Raw genomic sequence first — 24,549 nt, 5'->3', positions numbered from 1 at the left:
GGATGATGTAGATCAGCAGAGAAGAAGTTGTCTTTTACGTAGGAGGTGTTGGATTCAGTCCCAGCACTGCAAACAACAAAGGTATTACAGTTTTAATATTTGTCAAGTAGTAGTTTTATTTAGAAAGCAAGAAAGACACAGAAAGGGAAAGAAACTATACAGTCCAAGAGATTTATGTGCAGATAGTTATATATCAACAATTCCCCATAACAAATACTAGATAAAATATCTCTAGATAAAGACAGGTTTACTGGCAGATTAAGAACAACTATTATGTCTTCAAAAAATCCTGATGGGTTCTCAGTAAGTATAATAAATATTAATGATATGATAAACCAAAGTTGTGTATTCTCATTCTTAATGACTTGATAATAGCAAAGTATGGATGAATTCATATGCTATCAAAAACAATAAAAATGTAAGGCCCTAAAAGTGGAGAGATATTTCAAAGGAATGGAGATATCTTTTTTATTATTATTAAATCACCTTGAGATAGTTACAAGCTTTCATGTTTGGGTTACAATCATACAATGATCAAACAACCATCCCTCCACCAGTGCTCATTCCCCACTAGCAATATCCCCGGTACACTCCCCCCTTCCCACCCTCCCCCTGCCTCTATGGCAGACATGATTCCCCATAATCTCTCTCTACTTTTGGGCATAATGGTTTGCAATACAGACTCTGAGAGGTTATCATGCTTGATTCTTTATCTACTTTCTGCACACATCTCCCATCCCGACCGATTCCTCCAGCCATCTTTTTCTTAGTGATTCCTTCTCTATTCCAGCTGCCTTCTCCCCTTTGCTCAAGAGGCAATCTTCCAGCTATGGAGCAATCTATCTGTGCTGTGTATCTACTATCCTGAGGTGTCAGCCTATTGTTATGTTGTTTTATAATCCACAAATGAGTGCAGTCCTTCTATGCCTGTCCCGCTCTTTCTGACTCATTTCACTTAGCATGATACTCTCCATGTCTACCCATTTAAAAGCAAAGTTCATCACTTCATCTGTCTTGACAGTTGCATAGTATTCCATTGTGTAGATGTGCCAAAGTTTCTTTAACCAGTCATCTGTTCTAGGGCACTTTGGTTGATTCCAGATTTTGGCTATTGTGAACAGTGCTGCAATGAACATATAGGTACAGATGTCAGCATCCTCAGGACATATTCCCAGAAGTGGTATTGTGGGGTCATATGGAAGCACAATTTCTAGTTTCTGAGGGATGTCCATATACTTTTCCAGAAAGGCTGGTCTAGTGAGCATTCCCACCAACAGCGAAAGAGTGTCCCTTTTTAGCACATCCACACCAGCACTGGTTGCTTTTGTTCTTTTGAATGTGTGCCAGTCTCCGTGGTGTGAGATGATATCTCATTGTTGATTTAATTTGCAGCTCCCTGATTGCTAGCGAAGTGAAGCACTTTTTCATGTGCCTTTTGGCCATGTATATTTCTTTTTCTATTTTTTTTTTTTTTTTGCTTTTTGCCTTTTTTGGGTGGAGGTTCACACCTGGCAATGCACAAGAGTTACTCCTGGCTCTACACTCAGAAATTACCCCTGGTGCTGCCCAAGGGACCATAGGGGATGCTGGGAATTGAACCTGGGTCGGACACATGCAAGGCAAATGCCTTACCTGCTATGCTATTGCTCCAGCCCCCTGTATTTCTTTTTTTGTACATAAAATTTTATTGAACACACTCACACAGATATGTCCATAATTGTCTATTGCTTTTCTTCAATCGCCAAGTTACAGATAGCAACAGATGATACAGGTCACAAGGGCAAAAATATTTACTCTATAACTCTTTTTGTTTTTGTTTTTGTTTTATTAGTGAGACAACATGAGGTACAGTTGTAGACTTACAAGTTGTTGTGCTTGGGTTTCAGTTATACAATGATGGAGAACCCATCCTACCACCAGTGCCCATTCACCACCCCCACCAATCCCAGTATCCCTCCCACCCTCCCATCCCCCATCCCACCCTGCCTCTGTGGCAGGGCACTTCCTTTTGTTCTATCTCTCCTTTTGAGTGCTGTGGTCTGCAGAAGAGACATTGGGTGGCAATCATGTTCGGTCTATAGACTACTTTCAGCATGCATCTCCCATCCTGGGCGGATCTTCCCAGCACCCTTTATTTGGTGCTCCCTTCTCTATCTGAGCTGCCTTTACCCCTAGAGTGTGCAGCTGGCCTCTAAGACATGGAGTGAACAACCTGGTATTTATCACAGCTGTTCTTGGGTGTTAGTCTCTTATTTTGTTACTTTATGTTACCCAGATGAATGCAATCTTTCTACGGCTGTCCCTTTCTTTCTGATGGACTCATTTTGCTTAGCATGATATTTTCCATGTAGTACCACTTGTATGTAAATTTCATGACTTCATTTTTTCTAACAGCTACATATTACTCCATTGTGTAGATGTACCAAAGTTTCTTTAACCAGTTATCTGTTCTTGGGCACTCAGGTTTTTTCCATATTCTAGGTATTGTAAACAGTACTGCAACGAATAAACAAGTGCAGATGTCACTTCGACTATACTTTTTTAGCCTCTCCGGGGTATATTCCCAGGAGTGGTATTGCTGGGTCAAATGGGAGCTCAATTTCTAATTTTTTGAGAATCGTCCATACTGTTTTCCGAAAGAGTTGCACCAGTCAGCATTCCCACCAGCAGTGAAGGAGGGTCCCTTTCTCACCACATCTACGCCAATGCAGGTTGCTTTTGTTCTTTTGAATGTGGGCTAGTTTCTCTGGTGTGAAATGATATCTCATTGTTGCTTTGATATGAATCTCCCTGATGATTAATGATGTAGAGCATTTTCTCATGTGCCTTTTAGCCATTCAGATTTCTTTGAGAAAGTCTCTATTCATTTTGTTGCCCCACTTTTTGATGGGGCTGGATGTTTTCTTCTTGTGCAGGTCAACCAGTACTTTGTATATCCTTGATATCAACCCCTTGTTGGATGTGTATTTGGAGAATATCCTTTCCCATTCTATAGACTGTCTTTGTATTTTGGTCACTGTTTCTTTTGAGGTGCAGAAGCTTCTTAGTTTAAGATAGTCCTATTTGTCTATCTTCTGTTTTCACTTGCTTGGCCAGTGGCATGACATCTTTGAAGATACCATTAGCTTCAATGTCATGGAGGGTTTTGCCAACTTTGTCTTCAATGTACCTTATGGATTCCGGTCTGATGTTGAGGTCTTTGATCCATTTGGATCTTAATTTTGTACATGGTGTTAGGCAGAGATCTAAGCCCAGTTTTTTTGCATGTAGTCGTCCAGTTTTGCCAGCACCATTTGTTAAAAAGGCTTTCCTTACTACACTTCGCATTTCTTGCCCCTTTATCAAAGATTAGATGATCGTATGTTTAAGGGGAGATGTCAGTATATTCAACCCTGTTCCATAGGTCTGCAGCTCTGCCTTTGTTCCAGTACCATGCTGTTTTAATTATTACTGCTTTGTAGTAGAGTTTGAGGTTCGGGAGGTTAATTCCTCCCATTTTCTTTATCCCAAGAACTGCTTTAGCTATTCGTGGGGGCTTATTGTTCCATATAAATTTCAGGAGTGTTTGATCCATTTCTTTGAAGAATGTCATGGGTATCCTAATAGGGATCACATTGAATTTGTACAGTGCTTTGGGAAGTATTGCCATTTTGACAATATTAATTCTCCCGATCCAAGAACAGGTAATATTTTTCCATTTCCTCACATCCTCTTTTATTTCAAGAAGCAGCATTTTGTAGTTTTTTTTTGTACAGGTCCTTTACTTCTTTAGTTAAACTAATTCGTAGGTAGTTGATTTTCTGGCGTACAATTGTGAATGGGATTGTTTTCTTCATGTCATTTTCTTCTCTCTCACTATTTGCGTATAGGGAAGTCATGGACTTTGGGGTATTGATTTTATAGCCTGCAACTTTAGTATGCAAGTCTATCATTTCTAGCAGTTTCTTGGTAGAGGTTTTAGGGTTCTCTAATTATAGGATCATTTCATCTGCGAATAGTGAGAGCTTGATTTCTTCCTTTCCTATTTGGATGCCCTTAATATCTTTTTCTTGCCTAATCGCTATTGCTATTATTTCCAGTACTGTGTTGAACAGTAGTTGAGACAGTGGTCATCCTTGTCTCGTCCCTGATCTTAGGGGGAAGGTTCTCAGTTTTTCCCCATTGAGGATGATGCTTGCTGTAGGCTTGTGGTAGATGGCATTAACTATATTGAGGAAAGTCCCCTCTATCCCCATTTTGGCGAGGGTTTTCATAATAAATGGGTGCCGGATCTTGTCAAATGCTTTCTCTGCATAAATTGATATGATTATATGATTTTATCTTTTCTTTTGTTGATATGATGGATTATGTTGATTGATTTCCGAATGTTAAATCATCCTTGCATCCCCTGGATGAATCCCACTTCGTCATGGTGTATGATCTTTTTGATGAGTTGTTGAATTCTATTTGCCAGTATTTTGTTCAGAATCTTTGCATCCATGTTCAACAGGGATATCAGTCTGTAGTTTTCTCTTTTTGTGGTGTATTTGTTTCCTTTTGGTATCAGAGAGATATGGGCTTCATAGAAACTGTTTGGGAGAGTTTCTGTTTTTTCAATTTCCTGTAAAAGCTTGAGAAGTACTGGCAGTAGGTCCTCTTTAAATGTTTGGAAGAATTCGCTAGTGAATCCATCTGGACCTGGGCTTTTGTTTTTGGGAAGACTTTTGATTACAATTTCATTGATGTTAATAGGTCTATTCAGGTATTCTATATCTTCTTGACTCCGCTTTGGGATATTATAGGAATCCAGGAATTTATCCATTTCTTCTAGGTTCTCTTGTTTCGTGGCATACAGACTTTCAAAGTAGTCTGATGATCTTTTGAATTTCTTTGGTTTCCGTTGTGATATCCCCATTCTTATATCTGATTCGATTTATTAGGGTTCTCTCTCTCTCTCCGTTTCTTTGTGAGTGTTGCTAGTGGTTTATCTACCTTGTTTACTTTCTTGAAGAACCAGCTCTTGGTTTCATTGATCTTTCGGATTGTTTCTTTGTTTTCCATGTCGTTGATTTCTGCTTTAAGTTTTATGATCTCTTTCCTTCTGCCCGATTTGGGCTCCTTCTGTTTATCCTTTTTTAAGATCTTGAGTTGTGAAGTCAAGTTGCTTATGTGCATCCTTTCTTCCGTCCTTAGATATGCTTTCAGGGCTATAAATTTTCCCCTTAATATGGTTTTAGCTGCATCCCATAAATTCTGGTAGCTCGTTTCTTCATTCTCATTTGTTTCCAGGTGCCTTTTGATTTCGTCCTTGACTTCCTTCCTGACCCACTCGTTCAGCAGTGAGTTGTTTAGTTTCCAGGTGTTTGATTTGGTTCTCCGTGTCTGTGTGTGATTCACTTCTATCCTCAGTGCATCATGATCTGAAAAGATTGTTGGTACTATTTCTATCTTCCTGATTCTATTGAGGTATGTTTTGTGGCCTAACACATGGTCTATTTTGGAAAATGTTCCGTGCGCACTGGAGAAGAATGTGTATTCTTTCTTTTGGGGGTGCAAAGCCCTGTATAGGTCTATAAGTCCTTTCTCTTCTATTTCTTCATTCAAAGCCAATGTTTCCTTGCTGAGTTTTGTTCTTGTTGATCTATCCAGAGGTGATAAGGTGATGTTGAAGTCTCCAACTACTATTGTGTTGCTAGCAATGTCCTCCTTAAACTCTGTTAGCAGTTGTTTTACGTATCTATCTGTTCCTTCTTTAGGTGCATATACATTTAGGAGTGTGATTTCTTACTGTTGCACGTATCCCTTGATGAAGAGAAAATGGCCTTCGCTGTCCCTTATAATCTTTTTCAGCCTGAAATTAATGTTGTCGGATACTAATATGGCCACCCCAGCTTTTTTACAGGAGCTGTTTGCTTGCAGGACTGTTTTCCATCCTTTATCTTTGCGTCTGTGCTTGCTCTGATTGTTCAGATGAGTTTCTTGTAGACAGCAGAATGTTGGTTTCAGTTTCTGGATCCATTTTGCCACTCTGTGTCTCTTGGTAGGTGCATTTAGACCATTGACATTAAGGGAGATTATTGTCATGGGGTTTTGTGCCATCTTTCTGTAGGAGTTGGTTGTGTTTATACGTGTTTTCCTTGCTATCTTACAGAAGCCCCATTAGTCCTTCTTTTAGATTTGGTTTCGAGTGCATAAAGTTCCTGAGCTGTTGTTTATCTACAAAGTGGTGTATCATTCCATCGAACTTGAGTGAGAGTTTAGCTGGATAGAGTATTCTTGGTGAGGCGTTCATTTCATTGAGTTTTTTCTACTATATCCCACCATTGCCTTCGGGTTTGGGGGGGGGGGTTCCTCTGATAGGTCTGCTGTGAATCCAAGGGGTGCTCCTTTGTATGTAATTTCCTTCTTTGACCTTGCTGCTTGTAAAGAATATTGTGTCTCTGTCCACAGCATCCATCATTCTGACTATGATATGCCTTGGAGTGTTTTTTCTGGGGTCTCTTTTAGCTGGTACCCTTCTGGTTCCTTGGATCTGGATGTCTGCATTCCTTAACTCTGGGAACTTTTCAGCAATGATTTCTTTTACTGTAGCTTTTTCATTGGGTTGTCTCCCTGTCCTTCTGGTACTGCAATGATTCTAATGTTGTTCCTCTTGGCATCATCCCCTAGGTCTCTGATTCTCCTTAGAGCCATTTTGAAGTCTTTTCCTATTGCTTGTTGTTCCCTATGGGATTTCTGTTGCTCATCTTCCAGCTCGCTGATCCTCTCTTCAGCTGCACTTATCCTATTGCTAAGGGCACTTACTGACTTTTTAATTTCATCTACTGAATCCTTTATTTGTGACACTTCTTTTTGTAGCTTTTTTATTTCTGCTCTAATTCCTTCCTGTATTTTCTCGACTATCTGTTCTATCGTTTCTTTCATTTCTTCTTTTAGTTTTCTGGATATCTCTTCCATTGATTCTTTGAGTAGATCCTTGAACACCCTCCACATTTCGTCCCAGATTTCTTTATCGAAGAGAGCATAACTGTGGACAACCTCGGTTGAGAATTCGGGATTCTTTTCTTCGTATTTGCCTTGTAGTGGAGATTTGCACTGTTTCTTCATGTTGTTTTGGTTGCCTAGAGATAGAACCCTGAAATCACATGTACTGTTCCCTCTTATCGTGAGAAAGGATTTTGGATAAGGTTGGTCGATGGTAGCCACCCTTCTCCCTTTCTCCCTTCTTCTCAATCAGGCGTTATTCTTTTTTTTATAACCGACATTCAGTGAAGCTTTGGAGGAGATGCTTTTTAGTATTGAGCTTGTACAGCTCATTTCATACAGGTCTTTTGTTAACAATGGAGTAGGCGAGTGGGATGTTGTTGTATTATAGTAGAGGTGGTCAGAAATTTTTGGTCAGTGTTAGGCGACAAGGTGTGGGATCAAAGTCCTGAGTGCTCAGATGGGAAATATAACTGTGGCCCCGTAAGCGGCAGCACGCCCGGAAGACCACGCCCACTTCTGTGAGGCCACGCCCCCACGTGGTGGCCACGCCCCCGTCCCGTCCCAGAGTCACTCCCACCCAGGATCCTGGAATGGAGGAGGGGTGATGGACAGTCCCATGGAGCTGTGGCAGGTGTCCCCCTCTTGGTGCTGTCAGGTTCTGCGGGGAAAAGGCGCAGGGCTGGGAGGGAGGAGCAGCAATCCCGGCTTGGGCTACCCACCTGGAGGGAAGGGGCCGATTAGGTGATGGACAGTCCCACGGAGCTGCCGCAGGTGTTCCCCTCTTGTATTTCTTTTTTGAGGAAACTTCTGTTCATTTCTTCTCCCCATTTTTTGATGGGGTTGGAGGTTTTCTTTTACAATTCTATTAGTGTCTTGTATATCCTGGATATTAAGCCCTAATAAGATGGGTATTAGGTAAATATTCTTTCCCATTCTGTGGGCTCTTCCTGTATTTTGGTCACTGTTTCTTTTGAAGTGCAGAAGCTTCTTAGTTTGATGTACTCCCATTTGTTTATGTTTGCTTCCACTTGCATAGTCAGTGCTGTTTCATCCTTAAAGATGTTTTTAGCTTCAATGTCCTGGAGAGTTCTGCCTACATTTTCCTTTATGTACCTTACGGATTCATGTTTGATATTGAGGTCTTTAATCCACTTTTATCTGAATTTTGTGTCTGGCATTAGACAGAGGTCAGAGTTCATTTTTTTGTAGGTAGCTATCCAGTTTTCCCAGCATCACTTGCTGAAGAGGCTTTCTTTGTTCCACTTCACATTTCTTGCTCCTCTGTCAAAGATTAAGTGGTCATATATTTGGGGGTCTGAGACAGAATATTCAACTCTGTTCCACTGGCCTGCAGGTCTGTTTCTAGCCCAGTACCATGTTGTCTTACTTACTACTGCTTTGTAGTACTGTTTGAAGTTGGAGGAATGGAGATATCTTAAAGGACATACTTCGCATGAGAGTGGCCTGGGCTTGATCCTGGGAACTGGATGATCCCATGAGCCCCCAAGCAAGCACTGCCAGATGTGTCCCCAAAACCAAAATAAATAATAAAAAATCTTAAATTTTTTCTTTTTATTTATTTATTTTTTAATTTTTATTAGTGAAACACCATGAGGTACAATTGTAGACTTACAAATTTTTGTGCTTGGGTTTCAGTTATACAATGATTGAGTGCCTATCCCTCGATCAGTGTCCATTCTCCACCACCACTAATCCCAGTAGCCCTTCCATCCCCCATACTCCCATCTCACCCTGCCTCTGTGGCAGGACATTCCCTTTTGTTCTCTCCTTTTGGGTGCTGTGGTTTTCAAAAGAGAAATTGAGTGGCATTCATGTTCGGTCTATAGTCTACTTTCAGCATGTATCTCCCATCCTGGGCAGATCTTCCCAACACCCTTTACTTGGTGCTCCCTTCTCTATCTGAGCTGCCTTTACCCCTAGAGTGTGTGGCTGGCCTCCAAGCCATGGAGTAAACCTCCTGGTACTTACCTCTGCTATTCTTGGGTGTTAGTCTCCTATTTTGTATCACTGTTTACAATAGCTAGAATCTGGAAAAAACCTGAGTGCCTGAGAACAGATAACTGGTTAAAGAAACTTTGGTACATCTACACAATGATGTTAGAAAGGATAAAGTCATGAAATTTACATACAAGTGGTACTACATGGAAATTATCATGCTAAGCGAAATGAGCCAGAAAGAGAGGGAGAGACATAGAAATATTGCATTCATCTGGGGAACATAAAGTAACAAAAATTCTTAACTTTTACTTCCCTTAGTTATTCCACTAAAATATATCAGGATATAATTCTTATTAGAATCCAATTTCCTCAAGCAGACGTCCAAATTTGTAATACAAACAGAAAAATAACTAAATATTTTGGAAACTATGTTGGATACATTCAAATAAATTATATGGTTTCTTAGAATGCTATGCAATCACTGATGAAGGCATGATTAATTCAGGGGTCAGGGGGCTGGAGGATAAGCTGTACTTTGCCAGGCAACCTAAGAGAAAAGATACTCCGTGATTAGCACATGATGTAAAAGTGTACAGTACTTTCAGGGAATAGAAAGCAGCTTGATAATCTTAATATCTTGCGGTGGTCTTTCTAATTGTAACAGTCCATGGATTTCAGGCCGTTTTCTATAGAATATGTCCTCCTCCCAGAATATAGAGGCAGACCAGATGCAAAATTATCTGCACTCTCATGGATACCTGTATGCCCCAGCAACATACACTTGAGGATTTGTATTGCAAGGAAGGTATCAGTGTCAAAGATGGGCGGGATTGCAACTTGATAACCCCACTGTGTTTGAAACAGGTGCCTGAATATAGAAGAAATCAGATTTTTAGAAGCCAATAAAATTATTGCTTCAAAATCTTTGCCTCTTCATTTTATTTGTATGCTCATGCATCTTTTATAGAGAACATAGATGTTGAATTTAAAATAACCTCCCAAATCCAAAAGGAACATTTAATAAAGGAAATAACTTGGAAAGTTAGGCATCTTAAAAGCAGGCTAAAATGTAATAAGCATCACTGAGCATAAGAGATTTTATCTAGGCTTCTTCTTGATGGAGAAGCCCATGTTCTCTCCTGAACACACAAATCTTCCTCCTTCCTCATATATGTCTAAATAAAAACACTTTACTTCAACAATAAAAATATTATATGTTGAGTATAATAACTATATTTTACACAGTGCAATGACTATGGATGCACTCAATAAGTATTATCTAAAAACAGCATCATCTTTTTCTTTCCCCAACACAGAATGGGACTAAATAAGAAATTTCATTCTTAAATGTGTTATTAAAACATGTATGAGTTCCCTAAAGGTGATAAACATCAGCATGATTAGATACAGATCAAAATAGAAAAGCATTTTGAGACTGTTCAGAGGAGGAGCTCAATAACATGGAAATAAGAAATACAGCTCATAGTATGACAAAGATTGACTGTTTTTGAAAAATACTTTTACCATATGGTTTGCGGCCACCTACATACACTGAAAAAAATACTATAATCTAGAAAGGGACTCAAAATGAAATGATAAAATATTAATGAAAATATTTATCTGAGGGTAGCAAAAAGTTTTTATTAAAGGAATTTTCCAACTTCTGGACATTTTTAACCAATATTTTCTAAGAAACCTTTGGATAAAAGTAAATACTCTTCATTTTCTAAAGTCTGAATAAGGGAACAGGAAATAACCACCTAATCTAGGTAAATCCTACCTGCCAACTAGCAGCCAATGTCCATAGGTCAGTTGCAGTTTTCAGGGAAATATATGTGGAATCAGCAAAAACAGGAAAGCAATGTAAATCTGAATGGGATATCCCAGTCAAAGTTGCATGGTACTGTCTATGCCATCTTTGTTACTGTTCCATTATTACAAGCTAGAATAAATGAGAAATATGTTTGTAGTTGAGGAGAAAACTATGGTAAGGACATAGTTACTTAATATTTTATCAGAATTTTTTTCCACCCCAACATTTTAGAAACAAGTTTGTAAAATGGCCTCAGCCATTTGCATGGGCCTTACTCTCACAAGTTGCCTTCTTTACAAGTAGATTCTTTAAAATGAGATTTGTAGATGCTAACATTAACTCAGTATCATCTCAATCACCACCAATTTAATAGTAATTACTATAATAGGGGTATTCAAAGAGTTTAACATTGTAGGTAGACAGAGAAAAAGAAAACCCCTTTAGCTTGGTTCTTTTCTTCTGCCATCAAATAATGACTGTTTTTCAATCATACTGAGATTTATCAGCAGCCTATCTCAAAACTCCAACTTATCACTGACTCATAACATCCCATTCGATGACTGTAGTTCCCCAGGATTTATAACCCAGAGGGAAAAACCAGAAATGTTGAAATCTTTAATCACCGCCATTTTAATCACCTTTAGCTCCCTGTTTCAAAGCAAAGTCATATCATTTCCAAATCATATAAACTGTAGATTCAAGTCATATAAATTTACCCAATATGGTTAAAATCTGTGTTAGTTTGGTTGGGTCACCATAACAAAACAACACCAACAGATAGCATAAATAAGAACTATTAATTTCCCTGACTTCTGGAAGCAAGAAAGTCCAAAATCAAGGTTCCAGCAAAGTTCTATGTGAGAAATCTTCTTGGCTCTTAAATGACTGCCCTCTTTCCACATAACCTTTCCCATGAGCCCCCAGGAAGAGCAAAAATGTGTAAAGGAGCCCACTAGTATCTAGTCTTACAAGGTCACTAATCTTATCAGAGCAGGACTCTACCCTTATCACTTCATTTAATCATACTATCCCTGATAGATTCTAGCACAATCATCATGGGTTAGGATTTCAACATAAGAGTTTTCTGGAGATGCAATTCAGTCCTAGGAAATCTCAAAATATAATTCAAAAAGTATAATTTATCTGAGGTCATTAGCTGAAAGGTTTTGAGAAATCAGCTATTTCCCCTTAATTTTGCAAGGATACTAAATACAGAGTTAGCAAGCTGGTTCGGGTAGAACGTAGTTCTAGTTCTCAAATTTTCATACTACTGATTAACTTTTTCACAGCATAGGAAAATTAATCTGATTAGCAATTCCCAATGTCTTCAAAAATGGGTTGGAGAGATAGTACAGACGGAAAGGCCCTTACTTTGTTCAAGGTCAACCCCAGTTCCATGCCCAGCACCACACATACAAGCACTGCTACAGAGCCAAGAGTAAGTCCTGAGCACTGTCAGATGTGGCCCAACCTCCCCACTCATAAAATACCAGCTTGTAAGGAAATTCCATGAATATTACATGGTAAGCACAGACACAAATCTGCTAGGAGGCTAGAGAAATGGTAGCTAAAATGTACCAGGAGAAACTGGCCTAACACAAAATACAATTTACAGGCTTTTATACTTTTATTTCATTCAATATGCCAAATACAGTAACAACAAGTTTCACGATGGAGACGTTAGTTACTGGGCCCGCTCAAGCAAATCGATGAACAACGGGAGGACAGTGTTACAGTGCAGTGCTAGAAATTCATTCAAAACCTACCATTTCATCTTTCTTGGTTATCCAGTAACACATCTGACTTTCTCTCATTTTTTCCATTTTCCCTGCTGTATAGACAGCTTTCACCAAATTCAGGTATTCTAATAAAATCAGGTATCTGACATCTACAAGATTCCTGCAAATGACAGTTTCCACTTACACTGGTTAACGATTATTCAGCTAGTCATTGTTCTGATTATTTAATTCATATTAAAGAGGCTTATTAATGAATAAAGGAGTGTTAAATCCTCAAGATAATTTGAAATTCAAAGCGATAGTAAGCCATTAAGGGAGAGATAAGAGCAGAGGAGGCAAGTGTGGGGGAGAGGATTTATAATAAGGCGCTAATGAATTTTACAATTTTGGGGGAACCCATACACTTTGGTGCTCAGGGCATGCTCTCGACTCTGTATCATTCAGGGATCACTGAATAATGTGGTGGTCACTATTGGTGGGAATAGAGAAATATATTTGGTTCCAGAGATTGAACCAGATTCAGATAAATGCAAGGCAAAGAGATTAAGTGCTGTATATCTATCCTGCCTACATATTATGTTTTCTTGTATATAGCAATTCTTTACTGCAGATAAAGAAGATACATTAATGTACTGTTAGATGGTGAGGAAAACAAATTGTGGCATCGCCACCCACATATTAAATTACCACTATAGCCTTATATCATATTCTTCCAACCTTTCCAAAGAGCCTATATCCCATGGAGCTCAGAAGAATCAGGACAAACTGTCTAAACACACAGAATAAGTTGGTATAGGAAACCACACATATCTGAAAATGACGACCCGAAAATACTAAATACTTCGCTTGCTGTTACTAGAAATTTTATCAGAGCAGCAAAATATTCTTTTTTCCCCACTTTTACAAAGCTAATTTAACTGACAAATGCCAGAGGTAAATAAGTCTGAAGTCTTTCAGATGACTAAGAATATTGAAAATGTGAGTGTGTGTCTTATAAAGCAAGGTTAATCACCACTGACACATAACTGACCAAATCACAAGCAAAATTTGAAGGATTCGCTTGACCATGTTAAATTTTAAATCAAAGAACCAATTATTTCCCTTAGCAAATCCAAAGCAATAATTTCCAGTAGACTTCTATGTATTTTGTCCGGGGGGGGGGGGGGGGCGTGCTCCCAAGCACTATTTAGGAGATCCTAAGGCTCCACTAGCAACTATCCACCAACCAGGCTGAGCTCAGGGATGAGATGCAGCATAGGCCTTGTGGAATCAGGGATACCTGGACCACCCTGGTGGTACGTGGAAGCCTACAGAGATCAAATATCATGATCATGTGGGGACCATGTGGTGCCAGTACTCAGACCAAGATTAGGTTTATGTTAGATATGCGCCTGTAACTGCCCGATCACCTGACCATTAAGTAAATTTTTTGTTTTTATTTTGGGGCCACACCCAGTGGCGGTCAGGGCTTACTCCTGGCTCTCCACTCTGGGATCTCTCCTGGTGGGGTTCTGGAGAACACATGAGGTCTTGGGGACAAGAGTCTTACCCACAGTGCTATCTCTTCGGCCCCTTCTTCAGCAAATTTTAAAGAAACTTACCTTAAACTTGATATACTGTTATCACTGATCTTATTATTTTATTATTGAGAAACCCAACTCCTAATTACATGTTAAAGACTACCTAAAGTAGGAAAAATACATTTGTACAATATACAATGTACAAAATACAAATACATTGTATTTTCTCTTCACGTTTACATTGTAGTTATAACTAAACTTAATACATTGTAAGATGTTAAGACTGATTAACTAAGTTTTTTGATAATAAAATTTTTAAAATCTGTAATATCTGAAAACCATTCCACAAAGTTTGAATGACAAATCGCTACATTTTTCCAAAATGAAAACATTTTTACTTGGAATTCGGTGTGAAACTGTTTGTTCAAAGAGCTTGAAATTTTAAGACTCAGCTTTTTCTACAAAAAGAATTGTTTAAAATCAGACAAGGAAAAAAAGTAATGCTCTTCTACTAATGTCTTAAAAGATTTGGGGAAGGGTTGGGCCATACGTGGTAGTTTTCAGTGGACCATATGCAGTGCTTGAATTGTATTAGAATAGCTGTATGCAAGGCAAGAGCCTTAAAATCCTATACTATTGCTACATCATCTAAAATATATCATTTTCTCTCTCACTAGGGATCCCCAGACAATGTGGCTATTAGAATGGTAACCTTGGCCCATGAAGTGGCACCAGATTAAAATCCTAGCCTCATACTTACCCTGGGTGCTTTTTTTGCCACTGAGTCATCTTTAGGCCCTTTTTTAAAATCAGAGATCCCAAAAAGAGCTCTTAGGATTCCCGTGAGAATGTGCTGGCAGCAGTGAGGTTTAAACTCTGGCCTGTACTCCCGTGACAAGTACTTTAGCCACTCAGTCATCATCTGGGGCACATAAAGCTTAAAATTTCTAAAGCAGCAATCACCAGTCCACAGACCACTGACAGTTTGCAGGTAGTTTACAGTTTGCAGGTAGAATGCCATGGTTATAACTTCTAGTCTATGAACAAGTACTCAGGATGGGTGCTGGTGTGCAAGTGTTAAAAGGCTGAAGTCAATCATGTTCTAAATTCAACATAAGAAAAGCAAAGAACACTAAGAGAATCAGACTCCAGGGTTATACATTGAATATTGATTTAGTAAATCCTAATTTTTATCACTTTAAAAACTTTTTTTTTTTTTTTTTTTTTTTTCAGTTTTTTTTTTTTTTTTTTTTTTTTTATTTATTTATTGAATCACTGTGGGAAAGGTTACAAAGCTTTCAGGTTTATGTCTCAGTCATGCAAATATCAAACACATTTCCCTTTACCAATACTTATTTTTTACCATGAAGAACCCCAATAAAACCCCACCCCCCACCCCTCCCCGTCCCTGTGAGGCAGATGAATTCTAGTTAACACTCTATCTGCTTTGATTAGATTCATTGTTTCAATAAAAGATTCACCACTATTATTTAGAGTTTACCCCCCCCCCCAAATCAGACATGCTGAAAAAGCATTGTGAAGTGATTTGCTTTCTACGGCTGGGTTCAAGAATTAAATGTTGGTTTTGGATTTCTGCTCTTTTACCTATTGACCCTGGAAGTATTTCTACTGAAAGTCAGATAGTTAAGAAATTGGTTTCTGTGTTCTGGAGTCCTGGCCGTGCTGGAGAGCCGCTCGCGGGGGGCAACCGGTGGCCTCGGTAGGGCGTGAAGGGCGGACCGAAACGCCCCCCTTCCCATGAGGTTTTAGTCGCCCCCACACTCCCGGCTCATACCTGCTGTCCACAAGGCTCCCATGTGGCCGCCATCTTTCTTTCCAAAGAGGAGAGGGCGAATGGGGCAACACCCTTTCCCCTCCGGCAGACTTGATGGCCTGGATCAATGCAGAGTCCGTTCACTTTTCTGCTCCAAGCTGCTGGGTTCTGCATTAAGTCCTTGTGCTTCTGGGGCCGTGGCCGTGCTGGAGAGCCGCTCGCGGGGGGCAACTGGTGACCTCGGTAGGGCGTGAAGGACGGACCAGAACGCCCCCCTTCCACTTTAAAAACTTTTATGGGAACTGTGTTTTGGTGTTTATGTTTGATTAAATATATGATAGTCATAAAATTCATAACACCTAAACAAAACAATGAAAAAAATTAAAAGATTTGTTTTGGATCTTGTGGAATCAGGGGGTGTTTATGGCTAGAGATCAAACCTTTGGTCTCACACATGTGAAACATAAGCTCTACCACTCATCAGGGATGTAGCTCAGTGGTATTTTGTTTTGATATGTTTTTTTTGTACCTTTATATTTCTTCCCCACATAAATTTTTCAACCATCTTGTTTTATATTCAGAACATATTCTATTTCCAGGAATAGAGTACATATGAAATACATGTCCAGATTTATTTGATTGTAAAGAGTCAGAAAGTTATTCAGCTTCTTCATTCTAGATTTTACTACCTATTGCAAGGAAAGCCTTGCAACCTTAATTAGAATTGCAATTAAAATGTGATCTATTTCATATATTTTCTGAATTCAGAAACTTAACATTAGATTTTCAAATCCTTGTACTGGATCACTTGCTCCTCTAGGTTAAAAAAGATGGATAGGCTTAGCTTTAAAAAGGGAATTCTCATTTTAGGGGGAAGGAGAAAGGCAGAATGGAGGGACAAAGTACACAATGGAGAACCATATTTTTATTAGGGATGCTTAAATTACCTTTGTTTCTTCCTCTACTTTATCTTTTAAAAAAGAAATTCAACCTCTTAAGAACTGTAGCACTGCACTGTCCTCCCGTTGTTCATTGATTTGTTTGAGCGGGCCCAGTAACATCTCAATTTTTGAGACTTGTTATTACTGTATTTGGCATATCAAATACATCATGGGTAGTTGCCAGGCTTTGCCGAGGGGCGGAGGAATCAAACTCGGGTCAGCCACATGGGCCACGTGCAAGGCAAATGCCCTACCTGCTGTGCTATAAGAACATCTATTCTAGGGGCTGGAGCAATAGCACAGTGGCTAGGGCGTTTGCCTTGCATGCGGCCAACCCGGGTTCGATTCCCAGTATCCCATATGGTCCCCTGAGCACTGCCAGGGGTAATTCCTGAGCGCAGAGCCAGGAGTAACCCCTGTGCATTGCCGGGTATGACCCAAAAAGAAAAAAAAAAAAGAACATCTATTCTAAAATATCTAAGAACCTCTTTTGTAAGAGGTAAGGATTTCTTTGGAATCGACATCAATACCTCCATAATATTTCTTCTTAAAAATCAATTTTATTATGGTATAATTCATATACAGTAAAACCATGCACTTTTTATTAAACCAGACAACTGGTAATTCATTTTTGGTGACAATAATTTTGTCAATCATTGAAAATGCAGGCTGAGGAAGGGGCTTAGACCACACCCAGCAGGACTCAGAATATATGCTCAGGGATGACTCCTGACAGGGCTCTGGGGGCCATGTGTGGTGTCAGGGATAAAACCAGGGTTGACGTGTCTCAGTCAAGTACCTCACCTGTTGTATTATCTCTCTGGCCCTTAACCTATTTTAAAAGAGCATACATTTAAAATTTTGATGAAATGTAATTTTTCAAGTTTCCTGGCTCACACTTCTGTTCCAAAACAATAAATCTTTATCACTCCAAAAATTAAGAAGATATTCTAATGTTTTCTTCAAGAAGTTTTGCAATTTAATTTAGGCTTATGATCCATTATATTTTACTTTTTGTCTACACTGTGAGGTAGAAGATGAGGTTTGGTTTTATTGGGATAAACTAAAATACCCTTATTATTTTTCACTTATGGCCAGTAGTGATGGCCACTCAATTGTGATATTGGTAAACCACATTATTCTGTATATTTTATCCTTTTATCTCCATTAGTGTACTATAAATTTATCAATATTATTGATATTTTCAAGTAGCTAACTTTTGATTTCATAAGTTTTCTGTTTTTCATTTTGCTGATTCTTTTCTTCTAATATTGTGTTGATACTTGGAGTTTAAAATGCTTTTCATAATCTAGATTAATAGGCTGGAATCAGATTATTGATTCTAAAATGTCCCCATTTTAAAGATATAAATTTCCCTCTAAGTACTGTATAAATTGTACTACACAAATATTAACATGGTGTGTTTTCATTATAATTCACTTTCATATGTCTTCTAATTTTCCTCATTTTCCTTTTAGTTTTTTGGCCACTCCAATGGTTTTCAGGGGCTTTTCCTGGCTCAGCACACAGTGATCATACCCAGTGGTACTCAGGGGAAATATGCAATGCCAATAATTGAACCTGGGCCTCTTGCATAGAAAATTGTATGCTCCAGTCATTAAGCTATCTCTTTGGCTCTAATTTCACTTTTAATTCCTTTGAACCATGACTTGTTTAGAGGTATACTGGGTAATTTTACAGACTAATTTGGTAAAAAAAAGATACATTGCATTATTTCAATTCTTCTAAATAGACTGAGACTCGTTTTATGATTCAAAATATAGTCTTTAGTGAGTGTTCCTTGTCACTTTAAAAAGAAAAGTAGTCTGGTAGCCTTAGGCCAGTGTTTATAACTGTCAATTTTATAAAGTTGGATAAAAATGTGGTCTGATTTTCAAGTTCCTCACTCCTTTTTATATTGTCTATCGACTACTGTTAAAGAGTACTGAATTAATCAAATCTAGTTTTGTCTATTGATCTTTTCAGTTATATATTGGTTTTCCCCCACATTGAGGCACTGATAGGTTCATACACTTTTAGGATTGTTGTCCTCTAAATAAACTGAACACTTCATCACTTTAAAATGTCCTTTCCTATCTCTAGTGCTGATCCTAAAAAGTCTAATTTGCCTCATTTTAACATAGATACTAAGCTTTCTTATGATTGGTGCTTTATATCTTTTCCCATCTTTTTATTTTTAACCTATATATTTTAAAATATGTAATTTATTTTAATATTTTCAAAACTGACATATAACCTTATATTAGTTTCAGGTATGCAGCATAATTAATTTATATTGAGAAATGATTATCACAGTAAGTTAATATCCATCAGATATAGTTAAAATCACTTCAACACTTAATCTAAGTTTCCATCTGGTACCATTTTCCTTCAACCTGAAGAATTCCCTTTAATATTCCTTATAGATCCAGGTTAGTTGGTGATAATCCTTTCAGGTTTTGCCTAACAAATATATTTCACTTTCATTTCTTCTTTTTTATATACTTTTTGGGCTACATTTGGTGTGCTCCGAGCTACTCCTGGTGCGGTTTAGGGGAACCATCTGGGTGCCAGGGATCAAACCCAGGTGGCCTTGTGCAAGGCATGCACCCTACCTGCAGTATTATATTTCTGGACAGGTTTTTCAAAATCCAATCCTATCTTCTCCTTCACTCCCCTCCTCTCCTCTCTGCCCTTACTTCCTTCTTTACTTTCTTTGTCATTTTTTAAAGAACTGTGATTTACAAAGTTATTGATAGTTGAGTTTTAGGCATGTAATACTTCAATAACAATTCCAACATCAGTGTCAACTTTCCTACACCAGTGTTCCCATATTCCCTCCCTACCCAATCACCAAATGTCAAATTAACAGGCATTACCAAGTTTCAGTGGTTACAGCTTAGATCACATGTTTTCTGTTTTGTTGAGTCTGTGGTTTTGGATATATGGCTATACCACTCACTGATAACACCAGTATAACTGAAGCCCTGATCCTGTTCACTCACTACTTGCCATTCTCCTCTTACCCCGTGATTTCTTTCCTTCTCTGTCCTTCTCTCTAAACACTAGTGTTAAGGAGCGATCAAGTCATCCCCCTTTTAATACATTTCCTCATTGTGGCAAGGTTTTTAGAATATTTTTTATTAGATATCAGATTTGAGGCTGACATTATTTCCTCTTTCAGCACTTTAAATATGTCAACCCTTATCTGATGTGGGCGAGATACTCTGGCCCACACGGCAGAGCCTGGCAAGCCATCCGTGATGTATTTGATATGCCAAACACAGTAACAAAATCTCCAATGGAGACGTTACTGGGCCCGCTCGAGCAAATTGACGAACAACGGGAGGGCCTTTACCTTTACCTTTACCTTATCAGATAGCTGGTAGAGTTTCTGGTGAGAAACACATTATTTTTATCTTTTCTATCTCTATCTTTTAGTTATTTTTCAAATATTCTCTATAGAACTGATTTTTAGCTATTTTATTATATTTAGTTTTCTTGAGTTGATAGTTTTCAGAGTAACTGGAATTTTTTTACATTTTTTATTTTTATTTATTTTTAATTAGTGAAACAACATGAGGTACAGTTATAGAGTACCCATCCCTCCACCAGTGCCCATTTTCCACCACCACGGGTCCCAGTATCCCTCCAACCCCCTATCCCCACATCCCACCCTGCCTCTGTGGCAGGGCATTCCTTTTTGTTCTCTCTCTCCTTTTGGGTGTTGTGGTTTGCAAATGTAGACTATAGACCATACATTTTACGTTTTTTAAAGCACCATGGTTTGCAACATTATTCATACTTTGGCTTTTGGCATACAATGTTCCATCACCAAGCCTGTAACTGGAAATTTTCAAGCAATTATTTGTTCAGCTGTTTATTTTTTGCCTATGTACCCTTTCCTTCTAGTATTTCAATCACATGTTTGTGAATCTACTAAATATTGCCCTACTGCTCACTGAGGCTATTTTCTTTTCTTCAGATATTTTTTTCTTCAGATATTTTAATTATGTATTTCAGTTAGAATTTCTATTATGTCTTCAAATTCACTGATTTTCCCCCTGTGGTCTAGTCTGCTATTAGTCTCATCCAGTATTTGGGGAGGGTTGGGGGATTTTGGCCACACCTCGCAGTGTTCAGGGCTTACTCCTGGTGGGTTCAGGGACCACATGGGGTGTTGAGAGTGAACTTGGATTGGTTACATGCAAGACAAGCACTTTACCCACTGTGCTATCGCTCTGATACCTCATCCAGTAATTTCTCTTCAGGACTTCTCAGCTCCAGAATTCCATTTGATTCTTCATATGTTCTCTATTGCATTAATCCTGATATTTATGTTTTTCTTCCAATCAATCAACATATTTTATGGCTGTTTTTAAGCTATAAAATTTTAACCTGTTTTAAAGTCCTTCTTAACTCTATTACTGTCATTTCTGATTCTGTTTTTAACCAGAACTTCCTCCTGGTTAAGAGTCGTACCTTAGTGCTTCTCATAATTCCAGTTTGGGGGTGCCAAATATTATAATCATATTCACGAGAGCTTTGATCATACTGCATTCTTCTAGAGTGGTAAAGTTTATTTGGCTATATATTTAAATTATTTGCAGACACTCACTTTTCAAGGCTTATTTACAGGTTTGGTTACTTTGAGTTAAAAGTAGCCTTGTACACTCAGGCTACTTAGCCCTACATTAACCCTAAGTATGACCCCATCTGGTAATCCTATTGAGTGCCTGGGTTGTTCAACAAGGTTTCTCAGACCTGGCTGTAAAATTTTAATGTCTCTTGGTCATGAATGTGCTTTGGAAGGTTTGCAGTTTAAAGCTACTAAGCAATTATTATTGATTCTGCTGTTTGCCTCAGCTCACAATGTTTTCTCAACACATGTGCAGATTCCTACTGGGCCAAAGGTAGAGACAATGATACACATATCTAGACTAATAGCTGAGAATCTGACTAACTCCCTCTCCTCCAGTTCTCAGCTGCACGAGCTACTATCATCACCTAGGCCTGCCCCACTGTGTCTCATCAGTTCAGCAATAATGCAGGCTCTTATTGGCTTCCTTCTCAGAATACTATGATCCAAAAACTACCGCAGTCAAAAAGTTAGAGTGGATGGTGGCCACTGAGCTGCCTGGGGGAAGCAAGTGGAGGGAAAACACCCTTCCCCCCCCCCCCCCGGGGTGGCCCAAGGACAGTAACCTACTGCGGGTTCCAGACGCATTTCTGCCAAAAGCCGCTGGATTTTGAGATTTGTTTGAGTCTCTGGGATCATGGCCGTTAAGCAGCTTGATCAGGAGCCAGAGAGGCCGTTCGTGAACAATGACTTGGGGTCTCATTGGGGTGGGGAGGACAGGACAGGCTCGACCCCCATCCTGTGAGGCTCTGCATGTCTCGTCACTGCGGGCCCAAACCTGACTGTCCAGTGGCCTCTGGAGGATGGCGGCCACTGGGCCGCCAGGGGGAACAGGCCAAGGCACAAAACCTATTCTCACCTGGGTTGGCCCAGCACCGGTAACCTACTGCCGGGACCAGATGCATTTCTAGAGGCCATTGGACAGTCAGGTTTGGGCCTGCAGTGAGGAGACATTTTGGGCCTCACAGGATGGGGATGGAGCCGGTCCTGTCCTCCACACCCCAACGAGACCCCGAGTCATCACCCACGAACGGCCTTTCTGGCTCCTGATCAACCTGCTTAACGGCCATGATCCCAGAGACTCAGGAGCAAATCTTGGAACTCAGCAGGTTTTGGCAAAAATCCCTCCAGATTTAAGTGTTAAAATTTTGGAATTTCAGTATCGCACGGCCACTACTGCAGCCACACGTCATCATATGTTATTCATAACCAGCAATAGAGAGCAAATTGTCTACTGTTGCCTTTTCAGCAGATCTGAGTGTTGGGGTAAAATCTCAAAGAATAATGGTGGGTCTAGCGTCAAAATATTGAATGTGATCAAAGTAGAGAGAGAATAATGTGGAAATCATCTGCCCCACGGTAGGGGAGGGTGTGGGATGGAGGTATACTGGGTTGTTGGGGGTGGAGAATGGGCACTGGTGAAGGTATGGGTGTTTCATTATATGACCAAGACTTAAACCCAAAAGCTTTGTAACTGCTCTCACGGTGATTCAATAAATAAAATTATAAAAAATGAAAAAAAAGTAAGGTGGAGTTCATGCACAACTCAATCAGCTAATCAGTGGCTGAATAAATAGCAGTACTCCTACATTTAAAAAAAAGTCAGAGTGACTAGGGCTCACTTCATTTTGTTCCAGTTTTCTCAGGGATCACAGTTCTTTGTTTACCTGTTGTCAAATGTCTAAAAGCAACTACTTTGTACATTTTATTTGGTCCCTAGTTGTTTATAGAGATTGTGAAGTATAACACACTTTTTTCTTTTCTTTTTGGTTTTTGGAACACACTTTGTAGTGCTCAGAGCTTACTCCTGGCACAGCACTCAGGGATCATTCCTCATAGGTTCAGGGTACTATATGGGGTACCAGAACTTGTACTGGGTCTGCCACGTGCAAGGCATGTGCCCTACCTGCTGGATTATTGCTCTGGCTCCAGTAGATGGTATTCTTGTTGAGTAATACCAATTACTTGTTCCTTCAAGGACAGAAGTGGAAGTTCAAAAATCTTCTAAACTGAGTCACTTTAAGGGTTATACTTTGTAGTGAGTTTCACATATTAAATGTAGGAAGAACCGACCACAAATAGCTGAAGATTACAAAAAACAGGAAAATGGTTCAGAAAGCAGAAAGTAAAAGGGACAAATCTCTTCAGCTTTGACAGGTGGTGAACTCTCAAAAAAATATGAAGTGACTCAACCAATTTCAGGGGCAACTCACTGCTCAAAATCAAAAGGTTAGCAATGTCACTCTTTTAAAATATCGAATCAAGACCTCTAAACCCCAAAGTAACAAAATAAAAAAATCAAAGTTTCCAAGTATAAACTGAATTTGATAAAGTGTCAGTTAATAGTCATGCTGACATTTCCTTCTTTAAGCCCACGCCAAAAATAGCTCGCTCCCTTCATTCTACTTCCATTCAAGTTGTTTTAGAAAAGGTAACTGCAATCTGAACTTTATTTACAGCACCTAAAAATCTTGAGGGAGTTATTAATAATCATGAATATTGCTTGATATATGTTGTTTTGTTATTTCTATTTTTAAAGTCTATTTTTTAGCTCTGATTATGTAAGCAATCTTACAGCACAGCTATTTGTTTCCTATCATACCAGATAATACTGAATTTATCAGTCTTAACAGTGCATATCTTGCAACCCCTATGCTATATCTGTAGAAGGCAATCACCTAAGCAGAAAAACTCCACTTTAAGAAAATCAGGTGTGAAATGTTGTTTTATGATGGAATAAATATGGAGAAAAGAATACAATATGCACCATTAAATTGTATTAACAAAAATCTACTTTAAAATTTTCTCATTATTATGTCAGGAAACTCTTCTGACTGTCCAAAAATCAGAAAGTAATTGAACCATCTTCTAATCTGGGAGGCACAGATCATAAGTTTCCACAAAAAAATTAAGATAGTAGTAATGCAAGCCAGATCAGAACCAATGAATAAAAAATGGCAAGATTCACGAACGTCATTAGCATAAAAACCAATGTAGTCTATACTTATTGTGACATAAAAAATATGACTGCTAACATTCTTCCTTTATGCATCTTTTCAATAGTCCTATACAAGTGTTACAAAGTCAGTAGCTTTGTAAACAAATAAAAGAGAAGCTAAAGGAAGAGACAAAGATAAGCTAAAGGAAGAGACCAGGCTTCCTGAAAATGCAAAAGAGAACACAACAGCCTGACTAATA

At 38.9% G+C, this 24,549-nt stretch overlaps 2 protein-coding genes across 2 annotated transcripts in view; one reads left to right on the top strand and one right to left on the bottom strand.

The window, feature by feature from the left end:
* The window catches only part of TMEM164 (transmembrane protein 164), a 544,838-nt gene that overhangs the window by 295,985 nt on the left and 224,304 nt on the right, over positions 1–24,549 (top strand). The window lies entirely within an intron of this gene.
* Positions 1–24,549, bottom strand: part of AMMECR1 (AMMECR nuclear protein 1) — a 143,969-nt gene that overhangs the window by 69,071 nt on the left and 50,349 nt on the right. The gene's annotated exons all lie outside the window — the stretch shown is intronic.

Source organism: Sorex fumeus, unplaced genomic scaffold, assembly GCF_029834395.1.
Source record: "Sorex fumeus unplaced genomic scaffold, SorFum_2.1 ptg000058l, whole genome shotgun sequence".
NCBI lineage: Eukaryota > Metazoa > Chordata > Mammalia > Eulipotyphla > Soricidae > Sorex > Sorex fumeus.
Note: the sequence above shows the minus strand (reverse complement) of the source record. Positions and strands in the feature narration are given on the sequence as shown.